We start from the raw sequence: 22,669 nt of genomic DNA, 5'->3' as shown, positions 1-22,669 counted from the left end.
GCGACTCTGGCGGTTTTGTAATATTTGTGAGCAGGGAGAAAAGGGCCTTAGAGTCACCCTCATTTGAACTGATTAAACCAGAATAGTATATGGATTTGGCTGTAGAAATGCAGTCTTTGTAGTAGAGAATATGATTTGAATACATGTCCTTGTGGACAGTGAGACCGGTTTTCCTATTGAGTCTTTCAAGTTGACGTCCTTTTGCTTTTAACTGTCTGAGAGTGGGAGTGAACCAAGGTGCAGTATGAGTGAATGACACAGATCTAGTTTTGAGTGGAGCAAGAGTATTTAAAAGGTTATGAAGGCTGTTGTTGTAGTGTGAGAGCAGTTCATCTGGGGTAGAAAACCTTTCAACACTGGGAAGTCTGTTGATACAAGAGGATAAATTATCCAGGTTGATGTCCTTAATTTTACGTTAAGTTATATTGTGTGGAGGGTTGGATTTGGAGAGTGAGAGATTAACACTGAACGATAAAAACATATGGTCTGAGAGAGGGAGGGAATCTGCTTTGCAGCCAACAGGTGTAACACCTGAGCAGCAGATTAAGACCAGGATATGTCCTTTAGTAGTAAAATTGATATATTGCTGCAGTCCAAAACTGTTCAAACAGGATGTGGAGTCTTTGGTGAGAGTATTATTGGCATTGTCCATATGAATGTTAAAATCCCCCAGAAGTATTATGTTTGGTGAGAGTGTGGAAAGGTGCGTCAGGAAGGCTGAGAAGTCGGTAATAAAATCCTTGTTAGGCTTCGGTGGGCGATACAAGGTGGCAACAATTGTAGGAATAGGGCCAGAGAGCTGACATACAGTGGCCTCAAATGGAGTGACAGACAGGAGCATTCACAGGCGCTATCCTCCACTTCTCGCGGTAAATTATCACGAGACCTCCCCCTCGACCGGAATCACTCTACCAGCTGCATTTCCTGGATTGTGGCACCATTAACAAAAGCAACATACTCATATGTTCCAAAATTGACCATTTCCAGTGGAAAATGCTGCCCCTTCCAAGTCTGTGAGTGCAACTGTCTGAGCTCAGAGTGCACAGTCATGCTCTGAGCTCTGTGAAGACGTACTTAGGTACTGTGGAGCTTTGAGCTAAATGCAAACATCAGTATGCTCACAATTAAAATTGATAACATGCTGAGGTTTAGTTTGTCGTCTTAGCCTGCTAACATTTAGTGCAAGTATAAAATCATGCACCACTCCATCTTGTGGTTGTTGAGATCTCTCAGTCTCAACTAACAGACTGACATTATCATCCACAGAGCTAATGCCAGCATGACTAAAATCTGAGCATTGTTTAATTTCAATGTTAGGTCATTTTAAATGGGCAGATGATCACCAAAGATCAAGGGAAACAGATAGAAACCAATTAAGTCAGAAATCAATGAAGAGGTTAGGAAGAACATGTTGAGATGACATTTCACATTTGGAGACTGTTTCTAGGGGGCAAAACCCTCTCGGCACCAAGATGCCCGAATGTCCAAAGCTATTCCGGATATTTCTTCCACAGATTCGTCCTGTGGCAACAGGAGACAAGCAGCTCATCGCCTCCCATGATCTCATCTGCCAGTCCATCACGCAATTTTGCAATGACGAACCCCAGGACGGATTCCCATGGGCTGTCTGCAGAGAGCTTTTTGATTGAATTTATCAGCTTCTCACAGAAATGTCATTTCATGGTGGAACACATTTGCTTTTTTGTCTGTCTAGCAGCGCCAGGAAATGAAGTCTCATTTTCACTTGCGGTTAATGAACCAGATTTCCAACATTAGTCTGCACTAAGCATCCACATTTACAGTAATCATCACTGAATATAGGGCACACACTTCAATATTGTGCAGTAGCAAGCTAGATGAGCTGTAACCACATACTGTTACACAAAACAAAAGTGTGATTCAGAATGACACATCAGCACCAGACTGGCCCTCAAGTTAAAGTTTTAGCTCATTCTTATGTTTATAGGTTGCCACGCTTCAATATACAGGGTGTAATAGAAAACCTTTTAACATGCAGTGTTATTTAAACTAAAATTTGATGGAACTGACAGGTTGCATTCAACTGAAATCTTTTTATTACGACTGTATGTGACAAATAAATTGACTGAAATTCAACATGCATAATGCACCATGCATAGTTCCCAAACATTCTTGACATAATTTACAATAATAGGCGACTGTTTGCAAATACTTAATGAAACTTTCTCTTGTTCAGCACTTGATTTATTACTGAAGAATAATAATTTTAAGTGTTATAAATCAGAGATTAGAGGTTTAACTTTAAGATCAAATATGCACAATAAAAGAAGAAGTCACAAAAGTGTTTCAATGTTGTTCCCTCTAATATTGGCTTTTGGTTTAGGACCTTGACAGGTTCTGAAACTGCTTAATGTGTCACTATGTTTGCTGGCTAGTCACTTATTTGTTTGTCAGCTTTTGGTGTTGGTAGTGTACAGAGGGTTTATTAGAGCTTTTTGATGAAACAGGTCCCTGTTGCCTCTGGAAACGAGGCTGCTGGGAGTTGTGAGACTGAGTGAGAGCAATTAAAATAACAGCGTGTAAGATTTAGGGGGATTTAGTAGTACCTAGTGGTGAGGATTGCAGATTGCAACCATGCTGCAACCTCCAGGGCTAAAAAATGAAGCCATCGCTTAAGTGCCAAAAACTGCATTTCTTTGAATGACCACTCAACTTCACAGCAGAAATACATGTTTACAGCATGATACAGAAAACAGATTTGGTCTCTATAGCTACTTTCCCTCTTCTTGACAACTGTAAAGGGTACAATTTTTCATTACTCACTTGTTTTTATTAAGGCTTAAAGTTACACATATTTAAGGGCCAAGTGACTTCGAGTGACAGGCTGTTTGCCAATACCTTGGCTCCACCCCTCCCAAATATGATCACTTCTGGTTTCAAAAAACAAAATGGTGAAGACCGAACGAATGCCAAACTTGAGGCTTCAAAGGGAGAGTGCACAAATCAGTGGATGACACCCTGTCGCTACTTCCATTATTTTATACAGTCTATGATTGCAACCAGTTAACACTTCACCTGGTTAGAACATCGTCAGAGGTCGTTGTTCAGGCGGTTTCTATCGAGTGCAGAGCACTCCAAAACAAATGGACTGAATGATTTAAACTGGTAAAAACAATATATAAAGCTGTTTTACAATACAAATCTGTGTTTCTCCAATGCTGTTTGGTCCATCGCCACTGGCCCAGCACCTGCTAATGTGTGTTCACCTTTTTTCTTCCATAACTTAAGACCCATACGTTCAACAGGTTTTTACCAGGCACCAAATTATTTACAGAGGTCTCTTCCTCCCAAAAACAAATGGACCCAGTGATTTAGACTGGTTAGAGCACTGAATAAAGCAGTTTCACATTAAAAATCTGTGTTTTTCCTACCCTGTCTCTGCGTAGGCACTGCTAACTATGATGGTATCTAGAGCTGGTGTTTTGTTTGTCTGCTACGATGCAACATGGCGATCTCCACAGAAGAGTATCTGCACATTTGTAAATATAAACCACTCATTCTAATGTAAAGAACACACAAGTCTTACATTCAGGTGATTATACAGTAAGAATATTGAGCAGTGCATCTTTAACATCTACCAAGACATTAAGAAAGAAAGCCTATGGTTGGAAAGATCCAGAAAATATTGAATAGCAAGCCAGAGTTCATATTCAACCCCTACAGTGTGATACCTTTTGAAGGCAATGCCTCTCAGAGCTGTTTTTCCTCCCTTGAAAAATGTATGTCTCCAAGCTCTTTGATTTTCAGTTCTCGGAAGCAGAATCCCAAAGCCCCAGTGAAACTGAATTTCTCCTCTCTGGAAAAAGCCAACTACTGCAGCACAATGACAAACACGTATGGCTTGAAATGCACTTCAGTTAAAATTGTGTCCAGCAGATCTTTTCAGACAATACCAGTCACCAGAAATTATGACCCCAATCGGCAGCACCTTTCTTCTGCTTCAATCTCTCTCTCTGGGATGCGTTACCTCATGAATTATATGTATAGTATTACAGCAGAATTATTAGGCCCTTATGCTATACCCCAGAGCTGATATGTCTTTGTGAAAGTGAAGCTATATTACATGCTTCTCCTTCACACCAAGAAGTGTAGCGAGACTGAGAGACTTCTGTGACAGCTCCAAGAAGGCAAAATGAATCAAGACAGTGGGGACAGACAACCTTGTCAAGTCTGCTTTTCAATGGATGTTTCATTCTTTTGGTCTTGTGTCAGAAGCTGGAGGTAGAGAACTGTGTTGCATTATTGTTACACTTATTGTTTTTCTCTTTTTTTTGGCTTATGCAAGAGAGAGAGGCAGGCAGGCAGATGAACACAAACTCCCAGTGCTCTGTAAGTAACATATCAGCAGCCAGATTTACAAATTGCTCGAGGCATCTTTGAATTAACAGGAGAAACAGGCTGGACTGCCAACTGTAGATGCCTGTTGCCCTGTCTAGACTCAGTAAAATCATTGTTTACTGTCTTACACCTCGGTTTAAGACCAAGTGGTGAGCATCATTTGTGGATGTGGCAGACAAAGCGGCAGGACTGTTTTTAAACAGTCCTGTGAGAAGTTGGCAAGTGTACAGTTTAAAATCTAATAAAATTCAAAATAATAAGCTTCAGGAAGGCAGGATCTATCAGGGCTGTTGTATTACACCACTAGACTTAGACTAGCTTCAAATAGGTGTACCTAATAAACCAGCAACTTAATATTCATGTCTAGGTATTTATTCCTTTATAATATTTGGGCTGGTGAGTGGAAACAATCTATAGCTAATGAAAAAGTAGCTGCTGCAGCTGGGAATGTTACCAAGCAGGCTATTTCATCATTTTTACATACTATAACAATTTAGAAAGCAAGACCCATGCTGACCTCTCTGTTGATATTGTTAAAGCTCCAGTGTCTGAAACACATTAGCCAATTCAAACTGTAGTGTTAACAAGTTAACTTGAAGAATTCTTCTTGGAAACAAATGTTAATCTGTTAAGAGTTTGGCCAATGGCGCAGCCAACATATGTAGTTTGAAAAGAACATCCATCTCTGAATAAAAATTGTTGGTAGACATTCATTGTGTAGGATTTATTGGCATCTAGCAGCAAGGCTGCAGAGCCTAGATTTCTTCTTCCTCTTCTTTTTTCTTTGAATGTAAATAAGGTGCCAAAGTGCATTAAAAACGCATTAAATAAAGTTTGTTTTACAAAACTGTGCCTTGAGAGGATCCCTTGGATCCTCAAAAAGAGGTTCAGACTAATTGTTTACATATTAATTATTTATGTTTGTTCATTAACTGGTCCCTGGCCTCCCGTCATTTTGCAAAATTGGTCCCCCGTTCAAAGCAAGTTCATAATCCCTCATGTAGGAGAACTACAATGGCTGACATGGCACGACACACGTGGACTGTATTGCTTTTTATGCTATGTAATGGAACGTCCTTTCTGCTCCTGTAACAGATATTACGGCACAAGACGACACCACTTTACAATAAACAGAAGTATGGGTTGTAATAGGCCTCTACTGCAGACTGTATAGAAAGATGAACATGACAGCTTCCCCAGAGTGAAGCTTCTCACTCTCAATCACCTCCTGGTATCCGCCCCTCCATGTGAGTAAATGGGACAAACTAAAAACTTAAAGTACATGCCATATAAATGGTGATGGTTTCTGTCACTGAAGGTAGTTCTCGTCGCCCTGTTTGTTCAAAGTGATCGTTATTTATGATAAGTTCAGTTTTAATGAATTATTCAGTTCTACAAAAAGGGGCTTTTCCGCCATGATTGACAGCTGTGACAGCCAATCCTTGTGTCTGGTTCAATGAGGCTGCCCACGATTGGTCAGTGAATTGATGTTTTGGTGGTAAGTCCCCCACCACAGAGATCTGTACTGCGCAAAATCTGGCTCAGAAAGACGTCACCAGTGTGAGATAGCAGCGGCTGATGCAGGATATTTTATTTTCACTTAAGCATAGCGGGGGATAAGTGGGGACGCATTGTCCATCTTTATATGCAGTCTATGGCCTGTACACATGTTCCATCTTTAACTGCCTGGAAAACGCAAGTTTAGGCATTGGACGCTACTCTTGTGTCCAGTTTGTGCCAATGTTCAAGACCCCAAATTGCATTTGAGGTTTCTAAGCTACCATAACCAACACCGTATTGTGGTCTTAGTACCAGAAATCCTGAGTGCAGATCTGATCTTCCATATCTATCGATGACTTATTTTTACGGAAGAAAGAAAAATGTTGGCTGTGACTGGTTGTTCCTTGTCACGTAACATGCGGTGCATGCTGCTACATTCCAAAAGTTGAGCTCTGTTCATCATCATTTGAGAGAGCATGTCTGTGTTGAACACGGAAGATTTGAGGGCGCTAAAATGCAGCATGTGTACACTCCCATAAGCTGCGCACACGGTCGACTTCTGTGGCCGTTTTTTCAGTGAGAGTGAGCTCAATGACTCTCTGTGTAGGTTATTCATCACTTTGAGCGACCCCTTTCACATACAAGTATTCACTGTTCCATTATTGATAATAAAAGATCATAAACAATAACTTCTGTTATAAATGATAATTACACAGTAGATTTTTTTAAGGCTGCAAATAGCCCTTCAGACTAACTTTGACTCTTCTGTCACTTTTAACTGCACTCCTAACTGTACAATAATAACACTGATGCCAGGAGGGAAAATTACTTGTCCTTCCACTATAAAATTAAATCTTGAGATCCTCAAATACTTCATTGTTGCTTTGTTGTTGAGAAAGTAGAAATATCAGAAATTGCACTTTCTAAAAAGCCAGAGCTATATATACGTTCCCCCAAGAATATAACCAGATGAGTCATGGATCAAACAAACACATTCAGACAAATCCTTGGCAATTAGCATAAGAATAACCATGAGTAAACCTACTAAATAACAAATTCTTTTGCTTAAATCTGGACAAAAGAAAAAGCGTCTCAAACTTAGATTAGCAGGAATGATGGGGGATTTTTTTATTTGGCTGCTGTTGCTGAGCGCCCAGCTCCTCATCCTCTTGTGATGATTGACAGGAGGGTTTTCAGTGGGAGATAAGAGGTGAGACTGTGTGAAGCAAGGTGTTGGTGGAGCTGGGACATTCAGTCCAACAGAGACGACAGAGGCGGCACTGCCAACGCAGCACCCACAGGAAAATGCAGCTGGAGTGTCTGTCTGTCCTGCTGTGCAGTTAAATAGGTGATGATCATCACAAATTAATGTGAAACCATCTGGTGTCATCTGTAGCTTAAAGTTAATGCTGGCTGACTGTGTGCTGTTTGAGAGGTTTGGTCCACGTGGTCAGTGACAGGGGACAAACTTTTTAACTGCATATTTTTTTGTGGTTCCAAATTAGAACTAAATACAAAATGCCAAGTACCAGTTATCCATAGTAAAAAAAAATAACAAAAAAAAAAAGACAGAAAGAAGGCCATGACCAGAAGACGATGTTGTATTTTATGCCATAAAATAAAAGTATTTTAACAATGGTATGGTATGTCAAATGATGATATCAGCTTTGACATATGAATTGATTTAGGGGATTCCAGAAACATCTACATTTAAAATACCAATCAAAACATGGGTGAACATTTGAATCTTTGAAGGTGAGGATCTTTAAACACTAATCCTTGTGGATATCATTCTTCCACAAAGGACTCTTTGTATGAAAAGAATGAAAACCTGGTCTTCTGACTCTCTAGTGGGTGAATTGTGACCTTTGTCTCATCTAAGACCTGTCCACACCGGCGATGGTAAGCCTAGAGAGAAGACATCACCCTGATTCTCTTCGGCTGACAGCATCTGACATCAACTGTTGATGTTTAAGGTAGATTTTTTTTTTCTGTTGTCAGATTTTATTGTACCTCAGCTATAAATGTGCAGACTTGACAGTATGTCATCTACATTTGGCCAGCTACGTCGCAGAGTAAGAAATGCACAACCAAGCAACTACCTTCACAATCAGACTGAACTGACATATCGTGTGACATCAGTTTTATTTATGTTCGCAAATCTCTTTTTGGAAGGAAGGAAGAGAAGGGAGCTATTTAGGGCCCGACCAAGGAAGGAATTGCAAGGAATTATTTTTATTTTTCACCCCAAAGAATCGCGTTTTTGGAGGTCTAAACATGCCCAAAAACTCATGAATCTTGGTACGCTGCTCTGGCTTGGCGAAAAATGTCATATTTTTGTGGTTTCACAAATGGGCATGGCAAAATGGCTCTACAGCACCCCCTAACATGTAGCCCCAATGGCTGGTTTCACCTACAATTATGAAATTTGGTACACTCATGTATCAACCCCCCAACGCACAAGAAAGCCTCTTGGACCCACCCCCCAAACTAGAGCTGCATGATTTGGTAAAAATGTGCGAATGCGATTATAGTAAACAATATTGCAATTTGTGACTGCGATTACGATAAGTTTTTTCTATTAACTGGCTAAAGTTTTCTTCTTGGCTTTGGCTGCAAGTGGACTTTCCACATCCAGGCTATCCTCCACCATTAATACGCAAATCGCAGACTTTTATGCGGTTACGGGAAGGGAAATTAACATATCAGAGGCCTCCACACCCAGTGTGAACCTGACGTTACGTTTCGGCCACAAGAACTTTTGCCCTTGGTGTTAATCCAAAAAAATAACATTTTAAATAAAAACAGACCTATATTTAGATAACTCAACTTAACTCAACTTTAATAACTTAACTGTGTTCTGGTCTAGTTATCAACTAATCTAAGTAATACACATAAGTATGTAAAAATTTCCTAATGTTTTAATGTTCTTTGGCATTTTTAAAGTTTTCCTGAAAACTTTTGTGCGAAGACACTTTTCAGGGATAATTTACCATGACCAGCTACCTGGTGCCATTTTTTGGCAAAATTTATATGCAGAACAGGTTTTACTATATGATAGCATGTATTACTTTAATCAAATGCAGGCCAATATAGTTGCTTTGCTTTTCGATTTACAATGAGCTCTTCCATGGGTTCTCTACCTGTTTTGTGATATCAGACAACTGCTGCTGCATGAAAGTTGGAGTGAATAAGATATTAGAAACTCCTCCTTTGAGTGGCGTTCCATTATAATGTTCCTAGTAGGAGAATTTTGAGTTTTGAAATGTCAGGAACGCAGCATAAATCTGTGCAGTTAAGTCCGAAGTGACATGGACGTCCCATCAGACACTCGTGTACAGCTGAACTATAAAGTAGTGAGACAAAATAAGGAGGCTTGACTCTGTTGGGAAGAAGACACAGCTATTTTACAGTACGCTGAATTATACTTATTCAGATGGCAGGGGTTTGTTTGCTGTCCTCCCCCACTGTCTTGTTGTAATTATTATGCAAATTGCCATGGCAGGGATTGAGGAACTTCAGGTTTTCATTAGTTTTGGAGATGAGTGCTAATTTTTCAGGGGTGTAAGCTTTGTTTATCTAATCTTGTGAGGATCACAAATGTCTTTTTTACACAGAAACTGGTGGCCACTGTTGATTCTAAGGAGTAGAAACAGCATCTACTATATATATATGGTCAAAACAAATTTATTATGTCTTCACTGAATCTAGTCTTTACTTTGTTTCACACATGTCAAAGTAAAATCTAACACTCTTTAACACTTGTCTGTCAACAAGAAACAAAGTAAAGGCTATATATATATATATATATATATGGTTCAATATTGAAGCTGAGATAATGCAGCTGGCCATTGTCAGGGGGTCAGAGGTCAAAGCATTGTTAAAGAACATAATGAATTTGTAAAAAGATGATGTCTGTGTTTGGCCATTGGTAGCACATGATTATTGCTGTTGTCCAGGCTCACATCACCACGGTCAGAGACATAGAGGAAGCATAAACACACGGGAGCCCTTTGACAGGTTATTGTGTTTATCTTCCTGTTCATGCTGCCTGTCTTCATCCGTCACTGTTTCCATGACTCCCACTGCCGTCTCTTGCTCCTGCAGCTTTGGCTGGCACCTATGCTTGAAAGACATTTGTTTTAATTACACTTTCTGTTTTGTGACTATCTTGTCCTCCAGTGGATTCGTTGGAAAACTGTCAAGAGTGAAGCAGCTCAGGGCTGAATAACTTAAAACATGCTTTACTGCATCTAAGTATCATTGGATTTATATGGTGCTATTGATTACATGCATATTTCATTTCATGAGCTTTGTTTAGAGCTCCCTATAGTGATCTCCTTGATACATGAGCAAGAATGAATAATAAGTAATGTGTAAAATTATATTTTCCCTCCACAGGCATTCCTAATATGAAATTAGTATTCAGTCCTAGTTAATCAATTTAAATTTATAAGTAGGATAAATTAAGAAAGGCTTAAATAAATTAGTAATCATTATTAACTATTTTAACATTTAGAATTCTGTCAAATTTTGCAGAAATAACAATATGAATATATCTAATAACAACACAATTTGCCTTCAGAAAGGCTTCAGTCTGCTGCAGCTGTCTCAACATCCTGAAATGTGTGAGGTGGAAACTGGACCTTTCACCAAGAAGAAAACCCTCCAGAGCCTTCACTGCAGTGTTCCCGGAAACCACTTTTGCAGTTTCTATGGGAGCATTATCATCTGAAAGATCGGGCCATCATGAGGGAACAGTGTTTGCACCCTAGGGTGCTGCTGGTTGGGTAAAATGGCCTCATATTCCTTTACTGATGCACAACTATGCAGTGTAATTATCAGACAAAATGACTCACTAGATGGCTCCCCAAATCATTACAGATCCACTGCCATGTTGAACAGTTGGCAACAGACATTATGGCTTGGAGAGATCACCCCAATGTAAACCTTTATGGCTGTAGACACACACACACACACACACACACACACACACACACACACACACCTAATTGACATTCAATTTAATGACTGCTCTGAAATGGCTCACTTTGTTCGTCTTGGGACTGAAATAATTAGGGATTACCTCAGTAATCGCTGGGACTGTATTTGCTTTAAAGTGTGTGACAGACAAACATCACACAGTGTAATCTCATCCGTACTTGTCATTTTGATACTGATTTTGACACTATAATGACACCAGATGCAGCGTTTTGCGTTGCATCTTAGTGTAGAAGGGGTCGGTAGTTAAGTGGGGCAACAAAACCATTTCATAAGGGTTAGGAAAAGATTGTGATTGACATGAGTTGACTCGTGCCAAATTTCGCATGGGACATGAGTGCTGATCTCCTGGGTCAAAGTTCTGTGCCTGTTGGACCCATCTATGGACCCGCCCTAACCTGACTTTCTCGCTCTTTATAATACATCTGTTGGTCTATGTCCAGTAATGATGCAGACGGGTGTGCATGCAAGTTTGTTGGATTTGAATTGATTTTACAGTATTTTACAGTGTTTGAAACAAAGATTAATAAAATCACGTTTTATAGTGTGCCATCAGCAGAAAACAAAGTTATTTTATATATAGACCCATGTTGAGGATGTACAACGGTGCATTACAGTAAGTCTACTTGCAAAAAGAAAAGGGCAAGAAAAGAAAACCACATCTTTAACCTACAAAATTTTGGTTTGGAAAATATCTGGAAACTTTCAACATACGAAAACATTCCTGATATATGTAAGAAAGGGGCCCAGACCTTAACAAATCATCACCGTAGAATTAAAAGGTTCTTTGTGACATTTGTGACTTATTCATATATTCTTAATCTGTGACAATTTATAAACACTCTGTGCAGTGCTTCTTTTTTAATTTAGGTACATGCATTTTTTTTTTTACTTTTTAGTTAGAAAACACAAAAGGTTCATATCATTTATGATATTTGCAATGCAAAACTTTAAAGCTCAATATCTTAAAACTGCTCAGAACGCAGATAGAACCTAACAGTTCTGAGGTGGTGAAAAGCTGTAGGCCTTCCTTGGACAGACAGTCTTGTTTTCTTGAATTTAAGATAGCTCATCTCGAATTCAATGAATGTGAGACGGTAACCCAGTATCACGGCAAAGCGTGTGGCGGGTCTATAACACACTTGGTGTGATACTGGGTTGGAGACTGAGGTATAGAGGACTTCCACTTTGTCAGGGTGAAGTGTGAAGGCGATTACATTATTTTGGGATAAAGAGAAAGAGGGTAAAGAGGTCGATATCCCAAAGAGAGCACTAACGCTTAGGGTTGTGACATTTTTGTTTCCTCTACTCCTGTATTTTGGAAAGTTGTCTTACGGAGAGTCACATGACAATATCAGTATCAGTTTGGTTTGTTTAGCCTCGATTAGCAGAGAGAAGGAAACTTCTAACCTTAATCAAAAGCAAAGAATTAAAACAGGAAATACTCAAACGTGGCAATAATCAATATTTCTATATAGACAACAGAACATGTGACTAGTTATATGCGACAGGGTTGTTTCAGACTACTCTGCAGTTGTCACCTCTACTAAGCTTTTTAGACTTGTTCAGCTCATTGTTCAGCTGTCCAGCCCAAAACTTGTTGTGGTTCACTGTCTCTGCTCCCACAATGCTCCTCATGTTCAGCCACCGCACCACAGGCAGCTGCTTTCAGCTTGGGAGCTGTATAACCAACTGCATACTACCAGCTCAGCACGAAATGTCATGAAGTCACAGATAGCAACCAACTGCTGACCATAGTGAAGCATTTAGCAGCTGGGGCGAATGAACTTAAAATAAAAACAGAGTCGGGATGTTGGTATTACTTTCTTACTTACTACACACACGATATCAGCTTAAACATCACCGTTTGCAGGTTTGGTGTCACAACATTCATTTACATTACCCTGCATAAGACCCTCAGTTGAGCTTGAAATTATCAAACACCTGTTACACAGGCATTTTTTCTGTCTACATTGTTTCATAAACCACAAAACATACTAAATGTGAATTTTATCTCAATTAGCAATTGATACAAATTCAATTACTGTGACATTTCATATTTACAGTTAAAGAATTGCAAAATTAAGCTGCCGGTTGACAGAGGAAATTATTCAACGCAAAACTGAAAAATGAATACCCACTGTAATGCAAAAACAGGCACAGATAAGACATCGACCAAAAAGGAAAACGGTTTCAGCCGGAAGAATGAGACACTGAATAACAAAACACATTTACAGTCATTTCGAGACAGAAATTCAAATGATTTGAAGGACTTGTTAGCATAACGTGGGAAAGAAAGGGCCTGTTGTGAATGCCTTACGTAATAGTCACCCAGCACAGCCACTCCACAGATGGTCCAGGAGAGGTAGGCAGTTATACCAGCACATCTATTTCCACATAGCAGCAGTAAGAGCTCTTATCCCTCTCTGCAAGCCCAAACTCTGACAGGAGGCTGATGTACTTGATGAGCAGCAGCGAGGCCAGATACCATGATTAAAAATGGATGCTGATGCGAGAGAGAATGTCAGCATGATGCTGCCATAACACTCTCATATAAAAAAAGCAGCCCGATTTCTGTCACTGGATGCGATGCTCATTGGTGGGTTATTGATTATGGTGAGTGAGCAAGAGTGTCCTAAGAGACAGGCTGATCCCCGGAGACGATTTGCATGATTGATGCTTTCTTTACGAGGCTTGTATCCTGTGCTTGTCAACTAGTCAACTCAGCAGAAAAACAGACACATACTGTACCTGATGATGAATGGGAATTTATTGAGATGTGATCTCTAAAATACTGAATGCCAGTAGACCTACATAAAGTATATGACAGACATGAATATGAAATAGTTCCTCATTACCAAATTTTTCCATGTGTGAGATTTGAGGATAGGACAGCTCTCCATGCATGAGAAATACAGCTGGCACCTGCTGTTTGTGTATGCAGATCTCACACTCTCACAGAAAGTCCCTCTGATTAGAGGCAAACATCAGAAAATGTGCCGCAATGCTGATTCAGACGAACATTATACGCAATTCTAGATATTTCATATTTGTAGCACTGGCCTCAAACACAAGGCATGACAAAGCTGTGCCACAAATTACAGGACAGACACATCCAATTGTGAAGAATTACATAGATCCTTACTTTAGGTACAAGCATCAATAGACAATATAAGATTACTCCATTACAAATAAAAGCCCAACATTAAAATTTAACTGCATGAGGATGGTCTCCCGTTGGACCCCTCCCTGCTGTTCCTAATACCAACCATTAAGAAAACTTTATTTCCCCTTCATATTCTATGTTCTGTAATCATCTATAGCTTGTTTATTTACATAATAATTTACCAAGTACAGTCTTGTAGAGCCAGCAGGACTCCTACAAAATAAAGTACAAAATGACAAACCCTACCTTAATTCTTGTTGGCCTATCTATGTCCCTTTCAAAGTCCAGTGTTTGTTACTGCGGTGCAGCCTGTGTCTTGGTAAGCTGAGTGATCTGTATTCTGTTGAGTGTTTATTTTCTGCACATCTTTTGGGGTGGATTAATATTCATTTACATACAAGTCATGTTTTTGCTTGCCTAGCTTGCCTTGCTTGCCCGGTCTCCGCTGCTCTCTTCTGAGCAGGGCAGAGAAACATCATGCGTTATAGCCGAAAGCAAAACACAAGACTTTCATATTGAGCTGAAATGAAACGAATGGTCATAACTTCAGTAAATAACGTAAATAGACAGCCTCAGACTGCGTTTTCTTTCATGGTGTGTGTTGTTTCACAGGAGGTGAGGCTCAGCCACTGCTCTTAAGTTCAGCAGAGAGGAGAGACTAAGAGACAGCTCAGTGAAGCAGAGGTGATAAATGGTGATGATTAAAGTAGAAACATCTGTGTGACAGCCGATATAAAACAAAGGAGCAGATGCTCTTTAAGCTAAATATTCCTGGTCCCGATCATTCAAAACATGCCTTGATTGGGTCCTGATCCGATGTTTGGCTCGTGACATCCCTAATTGATATTCTTATAATAACTGATGAAATGACTACAGTACGCGCAGTGTAAAAGGGCTTACTTACAATGAGGAACCCACTGACAACTAACACACAACTCTGCAGTTCCCTTCAGCTCTACGGGGATTCATGTAATAACTCATTTTAACTTTTGGCTCACTCTCACTGCTTAGTATTGCCACTGTACACTACCTGTTCAGCACCAGAGGAAGACAGACAATACACACACACACACACAAAAAAAAATATATGTATTTACTATTCACTGCTGAAGACATCCTTCAAAATCAATGAAATCCACTCCAAGGGCTACATTTTAATACTCTGGGCTGTAGTATTTTCAGACACCTTTATTCGGTGTATTTTGATATGCATATACTGTATGACAAGCAAATAACATGTATCCCAATTCTGAGCCACATCACACCAAATCAAACAAGCTATTACCAAGAGGCTAAATCTCATCCAATAAACCTAAACCTTCCTAATAGCTTTACACACACCCCCTGCTGCCACTGATTAACTGCTATGATGATATGATTACTGGGGAAAATTGGGCTCTCTATCACATCATCGGCTCCCTATAAGATAAAGGATGTAGAGTGAAAAGAAAATTCCATCAAAGTAAGCAAAGAGGCACAATAGCCAAGGACTTCCATTACGAAGTGTGACAATTATACAGATGAACCAAATATGTGCTCTCTCGCCTCCCATTGTGTTTCAGTGTTATCACCCTGTGCACCCCTAGGCGCAAATTAGTGACACGGATGTCCAAAAAGATGGGTTTATCATTAATTTTGCTATATAAGACGAAGAAATACAATACAAGACTCAAGGAACAAGACACACACAAAGCCTGCTATAATTAAGCTCTGCCTTCGGCTGCTGGTACCAGACTATTGTCCCACTGGAGGCTATTCTCGGTGACTCATTCCTATATTGATGGCCAAACAAAGCACATTTTAGCCGATTAGGTTAGCGAAAAAAATGGCAATATGGTGAATGGCTAAATGTTTAACACAGGGAGTATTTATGGATGCTGTTCAGCTCTTATACTTTGGTATCTTTAAGGACACAAATCTGACAGACAAAGAAGGAGAGATTTCATGATAGGAACGTTGATGGCATTAAATTTTGCAGAAGACATTGTATGTACAGCTGGAACCAAAGAGCAGAACAATTCAATGGCCTAACTTGTAACAAAAATAACAAGCTTTAGCATGAGGGGAATGGCTGAACTCCCCTCGACCCCGGAGATGGGTGTAACAAGGTAAACACTAGCCAGCAGACTGTGGAGAATTAGAGTTTAAATTTTCTGTAAGCTGACCAATCATCCATTATTCTGCAGCCTTGTTTTATTGTTGTTTTAATTTTGCTGACAATGATAAGTTGTCTACCATTGATAACAGGGTTATTACAGCTTAAGGCAAGTTAGATTTCTATGTCTTGACTTTTGAAATATTAACTTATGACATTTTAATGCCAGTAAAGGCCATATTTTTAGATGAATAAACTTAGTGCCTTTTAAGACCTTTTAAGGATCCACGGGAACCCTGGATAACCTGAGATTTATTTGACAACCTGATTCTTTGGAATAACAAGCAAGATCTTTTTTTTTTCACTTTTCTGCATTCAGGATAAGTCAAATAAATGAGATGAGCCTAAAGCCAAAGTCGAGGTGGTCCAAGCATTGTTGAAAACAGAATTCTCTAAAAATCCTCTGCTCTGGGCAAGGTATCATTAATTCAATATGTTGCAAAGGCTGTGATGTATTATGTGAACACTTTTCTCGATATTTATTTGCTAAGGGAGGACTTACTGTAGATGTTGTGTTTGCCGCATCCTACTCCTTCAGCCTCCATTTATACACAACAGCACCGCTCAGTTCAGCCTTCGTCTGAAAGGATTACCCAGCTGATGTTAGCCTTACTTATTCCACTCTAGGACAAGGACATATGCTAATACTGATCCAGCTAGAAATCCACCTTTGACCACAGTTCAGGGTTTGTACACTGCAGTGGACTTCACTTTATGAGGTTCACCTTGGTCATACTTAGTAGAAGCTACTTTTGCCTTCTAAATTATTTAAAACCTGGATTCAAGGAGGTGCTAGAAACCTCCTGCAGGGATTTTAAGTCCATTAAAACATGATGATCTCTCTTTCAGCCAAACAGGAGACTGGGTAGGATGACTCCTTGTACCTGAATAGACTGTCGAAAATAAGGGACGTAGCCACCGTTATTTCCCCCATTAGTTTTGCCGGGTTGCATTTTACTCAGAACTTCAAGTCGGAAAAGGTTAAGTGCACGACCATTCAAACTCAGGCAAGATCCATGTAGACCAAGTCGATCTAAATGACATCACAGCAATATGGCAGCGCACAAAGGGAATGGTAAACAGAATTACGTGTTCATCAATTTTTCTTCCTATGTAGTGTTTGTGTTGTGAAATGTGCTATAAAAACTTTGTAGTGGTATTTCCATGTCCATGTTTGTGTTTGGTAGAAGTCTTTGCAAGCATGTAACAGCCTACCAGCCTCCTCCTCCTGTCTCTGTTAGCTGCCTACATCAATGAATCTGCATGTAGCCTACTGTAAGATCTAAATATCGCCAAAAAGTTTTCTCCTTTTTCCCGAGCAGATGCACCAGAACGCATTTAGATCAGAAGTCAGAAAAAACTACACGATATTATTGATTTCTGACTTGCAATGAATCGCAGCATTTCTGTACTTGTATTTTGAAGCCCTGAGTTTGGCAACTTGGCCATGGCCATCTTGTTTTTGGACCCAGAGGTGACCATATTTGGACGGAGGGGTGGAGCTTAACCCAACACTAGCTGCTAGCTTAGTTAGCACAATGCATTTATGGCTGTGGCAGTGTTTCTGCTAATTTTTTATTTTATTTGCCACAGTAGTAAAGTGGGATGACTTAGTGGCGTGGTCTGCTTTAGCCTAATGGCACAGGGGATCTGCAACTTAGTTATTTAAGTTCAGATTTTTGTTCTCTTTCTATATTAAAAACACAGTGAACAAAACAAGGAGAGCATGTCTAAACAAGCTGTATATATTTACAAAATAGCAGAGCAAAGTGTGCATATACACCTGTAGCACTTTATGGCTTTGAGAAAATGTTCACCACAACATAATTCTCATTTCCAGTTTTTACTGTTGCTCCCTGACTGAAACTGAAAACCCACAAAATACTAAACCAAACCACACAGGTAACACACGGACACACGCGCGCGCGCGCAAAGAGTTCGGCCCAATATAATATCTTTTTTTCCTCAAAAGGACGAGAAAAACACTGAAAGTTCAACTCACAGATTGGAGAAACAGTCCAGGAGAAACAGTCCGTGGTCCGAGAGATGAAACCAGGCGGCAGCGGCGATTCAAAAAGCCCACAAACAAGCAGTCCTCTCTGGTCAGAAACGGCGTCCTCACCGACGTTAGCTTTAGCGTAAAACCGGCACACTCACACACAAATTACGACTTAACCAACTGAAATTAAGCAAATCTGTTTAATCAAACTTTTACTCCAGTATTTCTCTTGTTCCGTATCGCCTCTATTGCGCAGTTTTCTGCCCGCCCTCTCACCTTCATTTCCTGACTTACAGCCAATTACCACAGGTGGCTTGACTGATACCTACATTAACCAATCAAAAACAGAAGCTCGAAATAAAGGTGTAATCCGTGTATTCTATTTAGTATAACCCAAGGTTTGCTGACAACATTACCGTATTTAGAAGTGTGTATTTTAACTGCTCATTCAATTATTTGGCCTACCTTCTAACGACTTTATGCTTAATCCTTCTCTATCTTAATCTTTCAGTTAACAATGCCCCATCTCTATATTAAACTTAATTACTTTCAGTTTAATGTACTTCAAGTATTTTCATTCACTTTATTAGGAACTAAACTGTTTTGATCCCTTTGTACATCAGGGCTACATGTTAAACATTTGTTGAGAGATGTTACTCAAGGCAAGTAAGGGAGTCACCAAAGTTATAAAGATAAATCAGGTGGTACTACATCCTGTAGATGTTGATATATTTCACAGGATAAGTAAAAACTCACCTCATGGGGGTGCCAGAGGAAAGATCAGGGGATCATCAAAATCATGCCTAATTTTCTTGGGATCACAGTACCAAATTTCATGTATCCCAGTGGCACTCAACTGGTGCAGCCACGGGGTCCAGATTTCTTCTAAGTCATTAATTCAAGGATATATATATACACATAAGATGACCACATATTCAACTATTATCACAAAATGTAAACAACACGTGGGCTTAGAAAACAATGAAATAAAACAAATTGCAAATATAAACTGCAATTACTTAAACTTTGTAAACAGAGAGCATTGCAACCAAAAAAGTGCATATAAATGTTTCAAGATCAGCAACAAAAATGAAGCACAGCACGTTAATAGGCCAAACAACACCCCCAATACACCCCAAATTAAAAATGAAGGACAGCACTTCAGCCTCAGCCTCACAGTTATTGTTTCATTACAACTCCTTGTTTCTCTTCTTTACCTATATAGTAATGCTGTCAGACTGCTTTGCATAATATACAAACTATCATGAATCAAAGGTGTTTTTTTATTGCTGGTGCAACCCAAATGGTAATGGTTATCATAGCCAGTATGCATTTATTGGTCATTTTTGTATTTCAGCAGGACCCTGCCCACTTTAATGCACATCAGTGATTTAATACACTTTGCATCCTACCACAGAGGTGTGAATGGACCTAAAGGACGCTCTTCTTTGCAATCCTGTTTACAATTTACTACTATCTTGGGACAACTGAGAAGCTTGCCGCAGCTTGATAGAGATTAATGGGGCCAGGAAATCATTAATCCCCTCCTCCATTTTCAATCAGGACGTAGCTGTAAGTCCCACACCAAGTGAGGAGTAGGGGGCGATCCAATCTTATTTTCAATTATTTTGATTTGTAATGAAAAAGAAGAGATTAGGTGAAAACTGCTGAAGGAGCTCTGCACATTTTTCCCAAAGTATGATGTATACTTACAGGCATTTCTTTTTTTTTTTTTTAAAGAAAATGATGACCACAAGAAAGAGATGATTTACTTGAACTGTGGAGCAGACTGAATTTGCTTGTGTTTACATTTTTCTAATATATGCCTTTTTGGCAGTGATGGACAAAGTTTGTTTGGAATTATTTGGAGATACTTTCCACACTTTTCACACTAGTTTCTTCCATCACCATCTTCAAATCTATGCAAACTCCCTCCAGATTAAAAAAAAACATCAGTACGTCTTGACCTCATACTCTACCTCCTGGGTAAAATAAGTCAGGCATGATGTTGTAAAATCAATAGCTTTTAACATCACTATATTTCAAGCTCAGGATCTGGACCAATATCGGCTCAATGGAGTGAATCTCCTCTCTGCTGTCAACATAGGCTGGCAGAGGAAAAAAGTTTGATTTCTCTTCTCCCTGTAAAAAAAAGAAAAGGTGTGTAAATTATTAATAGCTGGTATTACAGATGCAGTCCAGAGCTCTCAAGGGACTGAAGTTTTTCCTCACGATACAGAACTGACATTGGCCTATCAACAGTTTTCATTCTTCTCATCTACTGCAGCTTGCAGGGCTCCATTCAGCAGAGTTAGGCATGACTGCTCAGAGGACAAGCCTGCTCGTGGACGGCTCATATCTACACTGTCAGATTATAGGCAACATCACAACCACAAGGCACTGGCACAATGTTGTTGTTGCATAAAATCATATCAGAAAGGTTAGAGCTAAAGGTCAAGAGGAGTTTCTAATTGCTATAAAAATTTCAGGAACACACAAAACAGTATAATGTTTCAGATCAACTTTTAAACTTCAACTTTTAAATACCCATTTCATGTGGTGTTCGCAGGGTCACTTACTTGGTCCACGCCTATTTTCATTATACATGCTCCATTTAACTGCACAATGTATATTTTCAAAGCCATGCAGCTGGCAATCAACAGTATTGGTAGTGCCCAATGGTCCCAACAGTTTTGACAGTTTTGATTGTTTAACAAATTACATTAAAAAGTTTGGATGAGCATGGCTATTTGATATTATGTGCTAATTCTACATGAGATGAAATTCTAAGAAGACTTAAAACTGTAGCAAAATCAACTTAATCTGAAGTTAAGTCATCAGGTGCCATCTCAGTCATTTAAATCTTAGTAATATTGACTTTGTTGGGACAACATTTGCAAAGTGAGAAATTCTGCAAATATTAGACCATAACTTACTTCCCCTGATGTAAAGAAAAGATTAAAAAAAAGTTTTTTTTTATTGATGTGGGGTTTTTTTTTTACTTGTCATGCAATTTGATGGAGTTTTTTTTGAGCTGTATTGTATGTATGAAAGGTGCTATAAAAACAAAATTTATAATGATTATATTATGAAGAGGTAATATGTAACAATTACCTGTGAAAATACTGCTCTAAACAATAAATTTGCAGCAACAGAGAGGAACAGCCATGCCCACTTACTGAGACATACATTAACCTCATTTAGCGTAATTTATGGTGTGTAGTGTATGGTCACAGGCAAACCTCTCAGCACACGCGATGTTATAAATTGAAATACAGTAATAAGTGCTCAGAGCAGGGAGAGCTGGCTGCACCAATTATGGTTGAACATTGTACAAAAATATTTTTCCTCTTCATGTCTGCCTCTAACAGCCACTACAAAAACATTAAGGCCCAAAGGCTGCACAGTTTAATTATGTTGAATGATTCCGGTTCAGCTCTCTTATTCACTACCAATGTTTTGGGCTGAAAGTGCAAGGTTGTGAAATTTAACAGATAACTTCTTTGGGTTTACAGACCTGTTTAAATGAGAGCTGATCTTCAACTGAAATGCAATCCAAAAATAGCTTTATCTCACCAACTTAACTGTAATGGCACAGTGGCACTTTTCTGCACAGGATGGATAGATTCAGGATGAATTGTTAAAGAAAAGTGACTCTGACAGTATTCAGACTGGCTTTCTGGGGTTCATGAGGGTAATACCACTCACGCAAAATAAGCTTATTTGAATGCAAATGCTGAATGTGTCAAAAGGAATTCTATTTCTTGTCATTTAAGCTGTTTCCTGCTGCATGCTGTGTAACATATGATGAGAGTCGTGCTTCGCTGGTTCCATAGGGTTTTTCACAGGACGTCCTTTATGCCAGATCCTACTGAAAAGAATCCAAGAGCTCCCAGTTCGGCTCCAGCACTTATTTGTGAGGACCTGCCATCATCACATAGCAATGGAAATAATTAGCCTGTCACTGTAAAAAAAGTCTGGTTCAGATGGCCAGTCTCACAGATTGCTTTCCCTCTCACCAAACTTGACACAGCACTCGTGCAATGGTTATTAATGTTCCCTCTAATGAAGCAGCCATATAACACATGCAGTTTACAGATATGAATTGTTCACACTCCCTGCATCATGATCAACCAGCATCAACTGTCTTATCTCAGCATTTGATGTCCAAATAATCACAACAGAAGATGGGAGGGGGAAAATAAATGTGTATGAGATGCATTAGAAGGCCTGCTGTGTGGGACCTATTGGTGAACTCAAGCTCAGGAGAAAAGCTCTGGTCGCACAGCTGACAGCAGCACTCTTCACAGGTTCTGCACTTTTTATAGCCCAGATAATACAACAGGGATCAAAACACACAGAGAGGAAAGGAGAGGGAGAAAGGGGGGGATCATGGCTGTCTTGATTCGTCTCCATTGTGGATCCTGTGGGCTCTGCCCCACAACATGTGGCCTCACACACACACATTTTG

General features: G+C 39.5%; 1 protein-coding gene across 1 annotated transcript in view; it reads right to left on the bottom strand.

The window, feature by feature from the left end:
- The window catches only part of LOC121949076 (caM kinase-like vesicle-associated protein), a 108,263-nt gene extending 89,775 nt beyond the window's left edge, over positions 1-18,488 (bottom strand). The window contains exon 1 of the mRNA XM_088087261.1: positions 18,202-18,488. The gene's annotated coding sequence lies outside the window, so the exon portion shown is untranslated. The remainder of the gene's footprint in view (positions 1-18,201) is intronic.
- Positions 18,489-22,669: the final 4,181 nt, after the last annotated feature.

The sequence above is a fragment of the Plectropomus leopardus genome, chromosome 2, assembly GCF_026936395.1.
Source record: "Plectropomus leopardus strain MGB_pleo_1.0 chromosome 2, ASM2693639v1, whole genome shotgun sequence".
NCBI lineage: Eukaryota > Metazoa > Chordata > Actinopteri > Perciformes > Serranidae > Plectropomus > Plectropomus leopardus.
Note: the sequence above shows the minus strand (reverse complement) of the source record. Positions and strands in the feature narration are given on the sequence as shown.